This window comes from Trichechus manatus, unplaced genomic scaffold (assembly GCF_000243295.1).
Source record: "Trichechus manatus latirostris isolate Lorelei unplaced genomic scaffold, TriManLat1.0 scaffold00093, whole genome shotgun sequence".
Lineage (NCBI taxonomy): Eukaryota > Metazoa > Chordata > Mammalia > Sirenia > Trichechidae > Trichechus > Trichechus manatus.
Window position 1 is genome coordinate 2,293,978 of NW_004444029.1, and position 12,231 is coordinate 2,306,208.

The 12,231-nt window shown below is 44.8% G+C and overlaps 1 non-coding gene across 1 annotated transcript; it reads right to left on the minus strand.

The window, feature by feature from the left end:
- Positions 1-454: 454 nt before the first annotated feature.
- LOC111821640 (U6 spliceosomal RNA) lies at positions 455-561 on the minus strand. Its single transcript, XR_002824993.1, has one exon. It is a non-coding gene; the product is annotated as a U6 spliceosomal RNA (small nuclear RNA).
- Between the last annotated feature and the right edge of the window lie 11,670 nt (positions 562-12,231).

Genomic DNA, 12,231 nt, shown 5'->3' on the forward strand with positions numbered 1-12,231 from the left:
CCTGCCTCCCTCCTTCCTCCCTCTCTCCGTCCCTCCCTCCTTCTTCCATCTTTCCTCCCTCTCCCTCTCTCCCTCCTCCCTCCCTCTCTCCCTCTCTCCCTCCTTCCTACCCTCCCTTTGTTCTTTCTCCCATTCTGCTACTTATTTCTAACGAACAATCCTCTACTTATTCGGATTTAACTATCAATTTTGTACAGCCCTACTCTATAGCAGATGAGTTACTACGCCCTTTAAGTCTACTAGAGCTGTTTCTCCAGCTCCCTCTACCCTGAGCGCTTACAGTGGGGAATGCTGCACCAACAGACACCAGTCAGGCTGGAGGGCTCACGGGGTGGGTTCTTGTTCTCTCCGATGCTGACAACCAGCTAGTGTTCTTCTATTTTTTTTTTTTCTTATTGTGCTTTAGGTGAAGGTTTACAGAGCAAATTAGTTTCCCATTAAACAATTAATACACAAAAATATGGAACACTTCATGGATTTGCGTGTCATCCTTGTGCAGAGGCCATGCTAATCTTCTCTGTATCATTCCAATTTCAGTCTATTTGCTGCTGAAGCGAGCAGCGCTTGTCCTCTCCTGCAGGACCCAAAGCACCAAGACCCTTTCCTTTACTTTACTGGGAGGGGCCAGAAGAGATTCTCTCTCCCAACCCACGAGCTGTGTCTCCTCACCCAGGACTCCCCAAGACACCTCTTGTTGGAGCCCTGGGCTTCCCATAGGACAAAGATAAGTGCTCAAGCAGGGGACGACACCCATAGGATGGAAGATCCAAGAGACAATTCTAAGTCAGAGAGGCCAGGGGTGAAGAGGCTGACACGGGCCTCGCAATCGGAAAGGCAGCTCCCTGGACTCTCTTGGGTACCACGAAAGGTGGGTTACAGGACGGGTGGGAGAGGGAGTACTCGGTTACTTTATGGATACTTGAGATGGGATGAGTGTTGGTTCCATGTCTTGTTAATCAAACCATCTTCTAAAATGATGTATTTAATCTAGTTAGAAGCAACTTCTAAGAGACCTTTCCATAAGGCTTAGCATGGAACATCGGTGGTTCAGTGGTAGAATTCTCTGGTAGAATTCCTGCCTTTCACGCAGGAGACCCGGGTTCAATTCCTGGCCAATGCACCATCTGTCCGTGGAGGCTTGTGTGTTGCTATGATGTTGAACAGGTTTCAGTGGAGCTTCTAGACTAAGACAGACTAGGAAGAAAGACCTGGCTATCTACTGCCAAAAATCAGCCAATAAAAATCCTATGTATCACAACCGTCCAATCCACAATCGATCATGGGGATGGCACAGGACTGGGCTGTATTTGTTCTGCCGTCCATGGGGTCGCCATGAGTTGGGGCTGACTCAGCAGCAGCTGACAACAATAACGACGTCCATAAGGCTTATTTTCCTGGGTGCCCGAAGAAAGACTCATGTCAAGTGATGTTTCTTGTGTATGTACCTATTTTGATGTTTACTTACATCTAATCTTACACAACAAAGGATTTGATACAGTGTCGCTATGAGTCAGATTCAACGCGACAGCAACAAGCTTGGTTTTTGGGGTTTAACACATGCTTATAACATTTTTATATTGTTTGCCTTATTATATTTGGCCATTCAAAAAGGGAAAAAATGTATTTATCTCTCTTTCTTTGTTGATCGATTAAAAGTCCCTGCAGGTCAAGGGCTGTATCTCACTCATCTCCACGCCCTCCGGGCACCAACCTCTGTGTAGCTGAAAGCACCCCATAAATATTTGTAATCTTGAAACGATTCAGGATCCTGGGGACAGAATACATTTTCCTTTATAAATTGAATATGATGAAGCAAAACTGTTGTTTTCTTTACAAATAAAGCATTAGCATCTAAAAACTAAGCTCTCGGTTGCTTAAAGACCTGGCAATCTGCTCCCATAAAGGTTACAGCCATACAGCAGACAATGAAAATAAAAAAACCTGTGGGGCAGTTCTCCTCTGTCACATGAGGTCACTATGAGTCGGAATGGACTCCACAGCAATGGGCTTGGTTTTGGGAAGTTTTTACTTACTCCGACAATCGCAGGCTAGCTGTATCTGTTTTAGATGGAGTGGGGGACGTCTGACTTCTTATCCCTCCCTTCCTGCCTCATTTCCCTTGTTCTTCCATCTCTAGACCTGAGTCTACACACGCCTGCACTGAGGACACCGCAGATGGTGGGGGCCACTTCCAGCGGAGTTATCTCAGGCAAAGCTGAACAATGCTCAAGTCCACAGGCAGAATTTTTATCTGTAAATTGAAAACCCTGTTTCGCACCTTAGCTGGGAAGAATTAAATTCCCCACCACCTATTTATCATTCCAGAAATGAGGCAGCTTTGAAATCAAAGGGCACTCTGCCAGGCGGCGGGGAAGCCAGATGAAGAAACTCAGATGCCTTAAATCGCATTCCAGCCTTATTTGAAAACACCCAGCTCCCACAAAGCTTTGCGAGACTTCCCTTGGAGTGCACATCCCAACATCACGGAAAGCCGCATCCTGCAAACAGGCACCGTGTTTCTAAATAATTCACTGCCACTTTTGCAATTCTTTTAATATTTCATGATTATATCTTTAAAATTATATGCATATACATTTCCAGGAACCGTCGGGACTCAGCTTCTGCTACACCATCCCTGAGATCAGCAGCTCTCCTTGGAGGCACAGACCAACTTGGGTTTTGTTATCTGCTTTGTGTTTATTTAGTTCAAATTTACTGAGGGCTAACTACGTGCCATGCAGTCCCTGTGTGGCAAATGGTTAACGCACTCAGCTGCTGACCGAAAGGCTGGAGGTTCAAGTCCACCCAGAGGTGCCTCAGAAGAAAGGCCTGGAGATCTCCTTCTGAAAAACCATCCATTGAAAGCCCTATGGAACAAAGTTCTACTCTGAGGCACAAAGGGTCACCATGAGTCAGAGATGACTCAATGGCAGTTGGTTAAGGCTCAGTTACTCTGTCGCACGTACTGCTCTGTGTGTGCGTGTTCAGATGGTCTGCATTGTAGAGCACAGCATGGTGACTATATAAGGCATGGCAACTCATATAGCAGACACAGTAAAAGCACACACTACTGAATTCTTTACGATAGATATTTTCAAAGACTGGAGACTTTTTTTTTTTTTTGGAACAGATTTTTTTTCTTTTTTATTATTTGTTCTGGATGAATAACTGATATAGCAGATCATGCCATCAGGGTTTATGTTGACAGCTTTGGGGCGTTCCGTGTTGCAGGTAGTGTCCCAAGAGGAAAAACACAAAGTTGGGCTGACCTCGTTTTTAACACAGTACTCATGGCTGTGGAAACCCCGGTGGCAGAGTGGTTAAGAGCTACGGCTGCTAACCCAAAGGTCAGCAGTTTGAATCCACCAGGAGCCCCTTGGAAACCCGTCCTGTAGGTTTGCTATGAGTTGGAATCGACACGATGGCAATGGGCGTGGTTTTTTTGGTTTTACCCATGGTTGTGGCACCTTGGTACTCGCACACGAGTCTCCACCTCTGTAAAACGATACCTACCCCATAATTATTCACACTAATCTCCATCTGGGGACGCAAACCACGATCTGTGTCTACTAACACCATGCTGTTTATGACACCGATACTTCTCAGCGGAGAAATAACTGAACGGTTTTCATTTTTCCTGAGATGCGTTATCCTTACTAAAGAATGCTTTCTCCTATAATTATTAAGTAATGTCTTCCTGTCACCTTCTAATCACCAGTTCCCTCAAACTTCATAAGAACCAGGCATTTGCAGTGATTTAGACACGCTTTTTTACTGTAATACTGAACTTGAGGGCGCATACAATGTCCAGACATGAGACTGAACCTGATCTCTCCACAGGAGCAGGGCTTGGCTACCCCTGAAATCCACGCCCATTCTGGGAGGAGTAAGCACCTCAAACAACCCTGTCATGGATTGAGTTGTGTCCCCCAAAATGTGTGTCAGCTTGGCCAGGCCATGAGTCCCAGTACTGTGTGATTGTCCACCATTTTGTCATCTGATGTGATTTTCCTATGTATTGTAAATACTACCTCTATGATGTTAATGAGGCAGGATTTAGAGGCAGTTATGTTAATGAGGCAGGACTCAATCTACAAGATTAGGTTGTATCTTGAGTCAATTTCTTTTGAAATATAAAAGAGAGAAGTGAGCAGAGAGACAGAGGGGCACCTCATGTCACTAAGAATGAAGAACCAGGAAGGCAGCACATCCTTTGGACCTGGGGTCCCTGTGCTGACAAGCTCCTAGACCAGGAGAAGGTTGATGAAAAGGACCTTCCCCCAGAGCCGACAGAGAGAGAAAGCCTTGCCCTGGAGCTGACACCCTGAATTCGGACTTCTAGCCTCCTAGACTGTGAGAGAATAAACTTCTGTTTGTTAAAGCCATTCACTTGTGGTAAATCTGTTATAGCGGCACTAGATGACTAAGACAAGCCCCCACCCCCAGACATTTAGTCCAGACTTCACTGCTCTTGCTAACATCGTGGGTCAGCCTGGCTCCATCAGAGGCGCATGCCTCCAGCTTCCAAAGCCAAGAAGCCCAGCTCCTAACCCCCAACGGCAGTGGCCAGGGGTGTCTACAGTGCTCAGTGCAAGAGTTAGGCTGAGTGTACCCTGTTATGGATTGAAGTATGCCTTTCAAAATTATATGTTGAAGTCTTAACTCCCATACAGTGAATGTGACCTTGTTTGGAAGTAGGGTCTTTGCAGATGTGATTTGTTAACATGAGGTCATACCAGAAGAGGGTGGGTCTTAATCCTATATGAGTGATAACCTTATAAAAGAGGAGAACAGACACAGAGAGACAATGGCCATGTGAAGACAGATGTACAAGGTGAGGAATATCAGAAGCTGAGAAAGACCAGAAAAGAGTTCTCCTAGCGCCTTCATGGAGAGCATGGCCTTGCTGACACATTGAATTCTGTCTACCAGCCTCCAGAACTGCGAGACAATTAACTTGTTTTAAGCCACCCACTTCGTGGTACTTTGTACAGCAGCCCTGAGAAACTAATACACACCCTGGTATAATCTCAAGAAACGTCACACAACTTATGACCATTTCTGGGAAAGAAAGGAAGCCATACCTAAGGGACCCTATCTTCTTCTAGAGTAAATGGAACCCCTGACCTTCAAGCAATTCCCACTTCAGTTCCCTGGGTTGTGACACACATCGCCTGTTCTCCATCAGCTCCAAGCCTACTTCCCGGCTCCTCTCAGCAATGTCTGCTGCTGAGACCAAGCCTGGGGCCAGGTGCCACCCTTGGTCACTGGCCCCACCTTGCCCCCAGGAAGAGCTAGTCCTGGGCCTTACATCTCAGACACTCAAGAGGAATCCCAAAACTGGACTCTCCTGAAGGATTTCTGGCCCTAAATAACAGCAAGCTCTTCCTGTCTCTGCCACTATTGCTATTCCGGATAAATGAGGCTGCCCCTGAAGGTTGATATGGAACACTTCACCCCTCCCCAACCCCCAGTTATTAGGGTACTGTCTTCCCTCAGCCACCAGCTGGCTTTAACCAAAATCGGACTCTCTTCCAGCGATCAACTCCACCGCATGTGGCTGGGCAGCACAGAGCTTGATTCTCAGTTTGGTTACTGGAAAACCTTTTAAGTATCTGGGAACAACTCTTAAAACTGCTAGTAGCTCAATCTCCCCCATTTTTTATGGCTCTAGATTACCAATCTTCCCATTTTTTAGAAACACCTTGCTGTAAAATAAATAAATAAATGAGTCTCTTCTCCTTTGGGGTAAATGCCATCAAATTCTGCCACCTTCTTCCACTCCTTGCTGCTGTCAACTCCTGAACTTTTTTGGGTAATTTCTCCACTTCTTGAAGACACTGGAACCCGACTCCAATTTCCTATTGGACCCAAGACCTCTCTTTATTCTGTCCACATAGATAACCTATCTAAAATCATAGCCACATGGCTATTTGACCTCGTCAATATCTCCCTCACACATCAGGGTCAGCCTCCATGGCCATACTTGGATCTAGGTCTTCCATGCCCTTGGTTCACTCTAAATGATCTTTGGTTCCTTAGAGACATTCTTGACATTGGTATCTCCATCTTCTCGGGCTTCTTTAGGTTCTCTACCTATATGTTATACCAAAGAAGATAATCTGAACATCCTCGAATTCCTAACATCCTTAACCTGGTGTAATATATACCCAACAGAAGTCCAACCCAGCTCTGCCTTCTCTTTCCTAGTCTTGTGTGAATATGCACTTCTGGACATTACTGCACATTTTTCCAGATCATTGTCTCTATACGTCATGAAATTGAAGATCTTCAACCATAACCATGTCCTCAGGCGTGTCTACGCAACATTTGTGAACTGAGCTAAAAACCCCTTGTCCTCAAGGAACTTTCCTTCTATTTAGAAGAGACAGGTGATAGAAAAGTAAATATACAATAAATCATATGGTAATTTAAAAGCAAATGGAGAAAAAATTAAGGGCAAGAGTCATTGGGAGAGTCATTGAAGGGTGGGAATTTTACATGGGTGGTCAGATATTGCTTCTCTTAAGTGGTGTCATTTGAATGAAGCTTATAGGAAGCACATGTGCTCCTAAGGCAGACACAATCTTAGGCAGAGGGAGTGACATGCTCCAGAAATGTGGAGGAGGTCTGAGTGGCTGGAGAGGAGAGAGCAGGACTAGGACATAGGTCAGACAGGGGTGGAGTGGACGAACAACAAGGAGACCTTCTAGGTCATTGGAAGGACTCTGGCTTTTGCTTGGCAGGAGCTGGAAGGACATCAGGGGATTTGAGCAGAGGAATGGAATTCTCTTCCCTGATTTTTGAGATGATCACCTGGGCTGCTGTGTTGAGAATATAGTGGGGCAGGGGGAGGGGGCTCATTAGGAGCAGAGAGCAGACTAGACAGTAGAACAGAAAAAAACAGCTACTGCATAACCCAGATGAGGAGAGATGCTGGGTTGGCCTAGAGTTTTGGCTGTGTACGAGGTGAGGAGTGGTCACCTGCCAGACCTGTTTTGAAGGAAGAGCTGGCATGGTTGGCATATGGAGTATAAGTGAAACAGAGGAGTGACGATGACACCAAGATTTGTGGCTAACCAGAAGGTGGATTTGCCTTTTACTGAGATGCGAAGGGCTCCAGGCAACAAGCATCATAACGCGGGAGTGGGCAGAGATCAGGGGGTTTGTGTTGCTCAAATCAAGAGTCTCCATTGTCTGACTCTTACCAATCAATTTTTTCTACCTATATTTCCTTCCACATCCTAACTCTCATGTTAAGCTTTAGCAAAGCCAAACTGGTAGCTAATTCTCCTTTAACAAACGCTGTTTGTGACCTTGATACCTTTGAAAACTAAGCTTTTCGAATGGTATTCTCCTAAATGGATAAATCCTAGCAATCACTTAATCTCCTCCAGGAAACTTTGCCTGAACTCTCCTCACCAAGTCAGTTCACCTATTCTCTTTGATGCCAAAATAACGCTAACATTTATGTCATTTTTCTATCATATCACTACCCCACAGGGGTGCAATTATCTTAGGTTCATTCTCTCCTTTGCCTCTAGTGTGGGAGCCCCTTAAGGGAAGCTCATTGTTTTACATAAGATTAAAACAAACAAGCAACAACAAACCCATAGCTCTCAAGTTGATTCCGACTCATAGTGACCCTACAGGACAGAGTAGAACTGCCTCATAGGGTTTCTGAGGCTGTAAATCTTTACAGAAGCAGACTGCCACATCTTTCTCCCATGGAGCAGCTAGTGGGTTCGAATCGCTGACCTTTCGGTTAACAGCTGAGTGTTTAACCAACTCTCTGTTGCTGATGTTGTTAGGTGCCATAGAGTTGGTTCCAATTCATAGTGACTCCATGTACAACAGAATGAAACACTGCCCAGTCCTGTGCCATCCTCATAATCGTTGTTATGTTTGAGCCCATTGCTGCAGTCACTGTGTCAATCCATATCCTTGAGGGTCTTCCTCGTTCTTGTTGATCCTCTACCAAGCAGGATATCCTTTTCCAGGGACTGATCCCTCCTGATAACATGTCCAAAGTATATGAGAAGTCTTGCCATTCTTTCTTCTAAGGAGCATTCTGGATGTCCTTCCTCCAAGACAGATTTGTTCATTCCTCTGTCAGTCCATGGTATGTTCAATATTCTTCACCAACACCATAATTTAAAGGCATCAATTCTTCTTCGGTCTTCTTTATTCATTGTCCAGCTTTCACATGCCCATAAGGCAACTGAAAACACTATGGCTTGGGTCAGGTGCACCTTAGTCCTCTCTGATGCTACCTTAGTCCTATTCCTTTGTATGAAAGAAACAAACATTGTTGGTTGTTCTAAGCACTAATGTTCGGTTTCAAATGTCTCTTTTAATTGTATCAATTCAAACCCACATCCATGAAAACCAAATGCATTTTGCCTGTCTCTCAATTTCTCTTTAGATAATCACTATCCATCATCAATGACTAAATCTTGAATTATATGTAGAGAAGAAAAGTAAAAAGCAAACTGATAAATAAACAAACAAACAAAAAAAAAAACTAAACTTGGAAAGAATTTGCCGAATGGTTTCTTTACTTTTTCAATAGCTGATATGCAGAAGTCTGGAGGGAAAAAAAAAAATGGAATTCATTTCTTTGGAGTCTCCAAAGCTTTCCAGGAAGTAGTCTTTCTCCTAAACAATAGAAAAATGGAGGGGACATAAAACAGTGAGGAGAACTTTATTTGGAAGGGAAGAAAGCATCCGATGATCGATCCAGGTCCCCCCTTGGGATACTATTAATGCTGTCTGATTTCTATCTCACACCACACGCAGCCCCGGCTCCCGCCATATCTGCAAGATCTCAGACACTTTCTGTTTTGTGGTCAAGTTTTATTCTTGTTCTTCATTTCCTTTCACTTTGTCCTGACTTACTATTTTTTTCTCCACGTGTGTTTTGAATACCAACAGTGTTGGTGACTTAAGGAAATATTGCTTCTGTCAGATTCCAGCATATTGGTCTGTACTCCAGCAGCTTTTTCCTTATTTCAATTCCTTCCTAAGAGACAGAATATCAGCCTCATTGTTTTGCTCCAATCATTGCTGTTCTCGCATATATAATATTTCACGTACAGTTCTCTGTCTTTTGCTTGGCATCTCATATGATACAAACTCAGGGGCAAGATCGACGGAGTGGGATTTTGACTGGACTATTAGTGTATGAGAAAAAAAAAGCATGTGTCTTTTTAAAATGTATTTTTATATGCAAATATTTAAAGTAATTGCTTTATTTCTTCCTGATTATTGAAGACACAGGTAATAAAAGTGCAAAGAAATCACAACAGCACTCTGAATGAAACGCTGGTGAGTAGATACTTCTCAGAAATAAAATAGAGAAATATGTCTCATTTTGTGTTTTAAAACACATGTGAGAAAATCTGAGCCATGCCCTACAACCAATTCAGATAACATTCTGAGTTTTCCTGAAGAAAAGCTCACAAATGCAGCCAAGACGTGTGGAGACTAGAACAGCCAGTGACTCTGAGTCCACACACTTCATCCAAGTTCTCGACTCTGGTTTCTGACAGATGGTACCGTGGGCAGGAGAGTTAGCATGCTCGAGCCTCAGTCTTCTTATCAGTAAAGCTGAGTTTTTGTAAGGCTTTTGCAAGGATCGAGTGAGCTCATGTGTGCAAGCCTTTATTTCAATCTTTGTGAGTCTCTCTGTTCTAGGCTCCTTCCTAGATAGCGTTTGTTAGGTGCCCTCGAGTCGATTCTGACTCCTATCGACCCCATGTGACAGAGCAGAACTGCCCCAGAGGGTTTTCTAGGCTGTAATCTTTATGGGAGCAGATGACCAGGTCTTTCTCCCACGGAGCCGCTGGGTGGGTCCGAACCACCAACCTTTTGGTTAGCAGCCTAGGGCTCAACCACTGTGCTACTAGGACTCTTAGACGTGGGTAAACACGATAAATAAGACATAGGGCTTGTCTCAGGTGACACGCGGTCTCCGACAAGTCTACAACCCAATACCGTATAATAGGTGATGGGGCAGAAAGGAGCAGGGGCTACCGTGAAACCTCCTAGGGATTCACCTCCTTGAGCGGTCACTGCACTCATCAAAGAGGTGACACTTGAACTCAGTGTGGAAGGAAAGGCGAACCTTACAAACGCTGAAGCTGTGTATGAAGAAGGATCCGTGGACACAAAGCCAGGGGCCAACGGGAGGGGCCCCGCATTGAGGACAGAGTGGATTTAAGGTGTGCGGAAGGACGGGGAGCACAGGTGGGTGGGCAGGGAAACCTTCTGCTTCCTGAGCTCCCTGGGACTCGTTTGATCTGGCCTTCCAGCCCTTCTGCTGGGGAAGGGGTCAGCATTTCTGCCCTGGTCGGTGTCCTCCTCCTGTTTGTACTAATCCTACAGCTCAGTCTAAATTGTCTGCCTCCTGAAAACCATGTATAACTGTATGGGAACTCATAACCTTATCCATCACATGGAAAAGGAAAGAGCGCTCACTGTCCTTCATTACTCACTAACGATACCACGCAGACCACAGTCCTCGGGTGGGGCGAACAGTCAACGCGCTAGGCTGCTAGCCAAACGGATGGAGGCTGAAGTCCACCCAGAGGCACCTCAGAAGAAAGGCCTGGGGATTTGCTTCCAAAACACCAGCCATTGAAAGCCCTGTGGAGCACAGTTCTACTCTGACACGCATGAGGTCATCAAGAATCGAAGTCGACTCAAGGATTGCTGGTTTACCATGTAGACCACAGAAGCAGGTGGCTCTAACTCCCATCCCTTCAGGACACACAGGGAGGAAGAGAAAGGTCAACTTGTCTTCCCTTCACCATGACAGGGAACCGACAAGACCCATCTGGTGTCTAAGCTTCAGGCCTGAAAGCCAGAAAAACCCGCCACACATGTGCCAGACACCGGATGGAGAAAATCCACAAAACCCTCTTAATCATGCATTTCTCATACGTATGCTCAGACACAAAATAATAATTTAATAATAATACAAAATAGTTCACCCTGGGGCCAGGGCCCTCTTCCTGATGACAGATAGCTAGGGATGTGGGGGCAACAGAAACAATTCAGACAAAGACCTTCCCGCTTGAACAAACAGAAGTAACCATCAGTTTTAAAGTGAAGAACAGATACAGCAGAAGTAAATTCCAGAAGCTGCTAAGCATAAACACAAAGCAAAATAAAAACATACAAGGTGAATTCCTTGCACTGCTAAGAAAATAAAAATAGCCGAGAAAAAGTAAAGGTGAACTTTGGGTGTAAACCTAGGGAATAAAGCTTTCTGCGTTTGCTTTTACATTTTAATGTCAAAGAGGCAAGAACAAAGTGGACCATCGTAAATGTCAAGGTTTACCATCAGCCACATTCATGTCAAACACACAGCTCAGCTTTAATGCAAAGGAGTGAGTAAACAGTGCTGATGGCTCGTTTCCCAGGGGAGAGACGAGCCAGTGCACTAACCAGGGTTGTTATTAGTGACAATATTCTTAGAATGAGTTTTGGAAGGCATAAAACAGAGCACAAATCTACTCTTCTTTTTTCTTCCCAAGAGAAAATGTGTGAAAAAGAAGAAAAAATCATTAATTTATTAAGGGTATCAAGACAAGGGTCTTTTCATTCTAGTAAGTACAACCTAACCAGGCTGATAAACCAAAAAAAGAAAAGAAACCAACCTATTGCTGTTGAGTCAATGCCAACTGAGAGTGACCCTACAGGAGAGAGTAGAGCTGCCCCAGAGCTTCTAAGGAGCGACTGGTGGATTAGAACTGCCAGTTTTTGGTGAGCAGCCAAGCTCTTAACCACTGCGCCACCAGGACTCCTACCAGGTTGTTAACAGGATCATCATTAGATTAAGTCCTCACAATTGCCTGGGAAATAATGTGGCTGTTTGTTCTCTTGGAGAATAAGAGAACAGGAGGAGGCAGTCACAGAAGCACAGAGCTCTGTCTTATCACCTTAGCTGCCATGGAGCCGGCTCCCACTCATGGCGACCCCGTGTAAAACAGAATAAAGTATTGCCTGGCCCTGCCCCATCTTCACAATCGTTGATATGCTTAAGTCTATTATTGCAGCCACGCACGGCATGCTGTGTATTTTGAGTGCCTTCCAACCCAGGGAACATGTATTCCAAGCACCACATTGGACAATGTTCTGTTGTGATCCCTAAGGTTTTCATGGGCTGATTTTTGGAAGTAGATTGCCAGCTCTGTCTTCCTAGTCTGTCTTAGTCTGGAAGCTCTG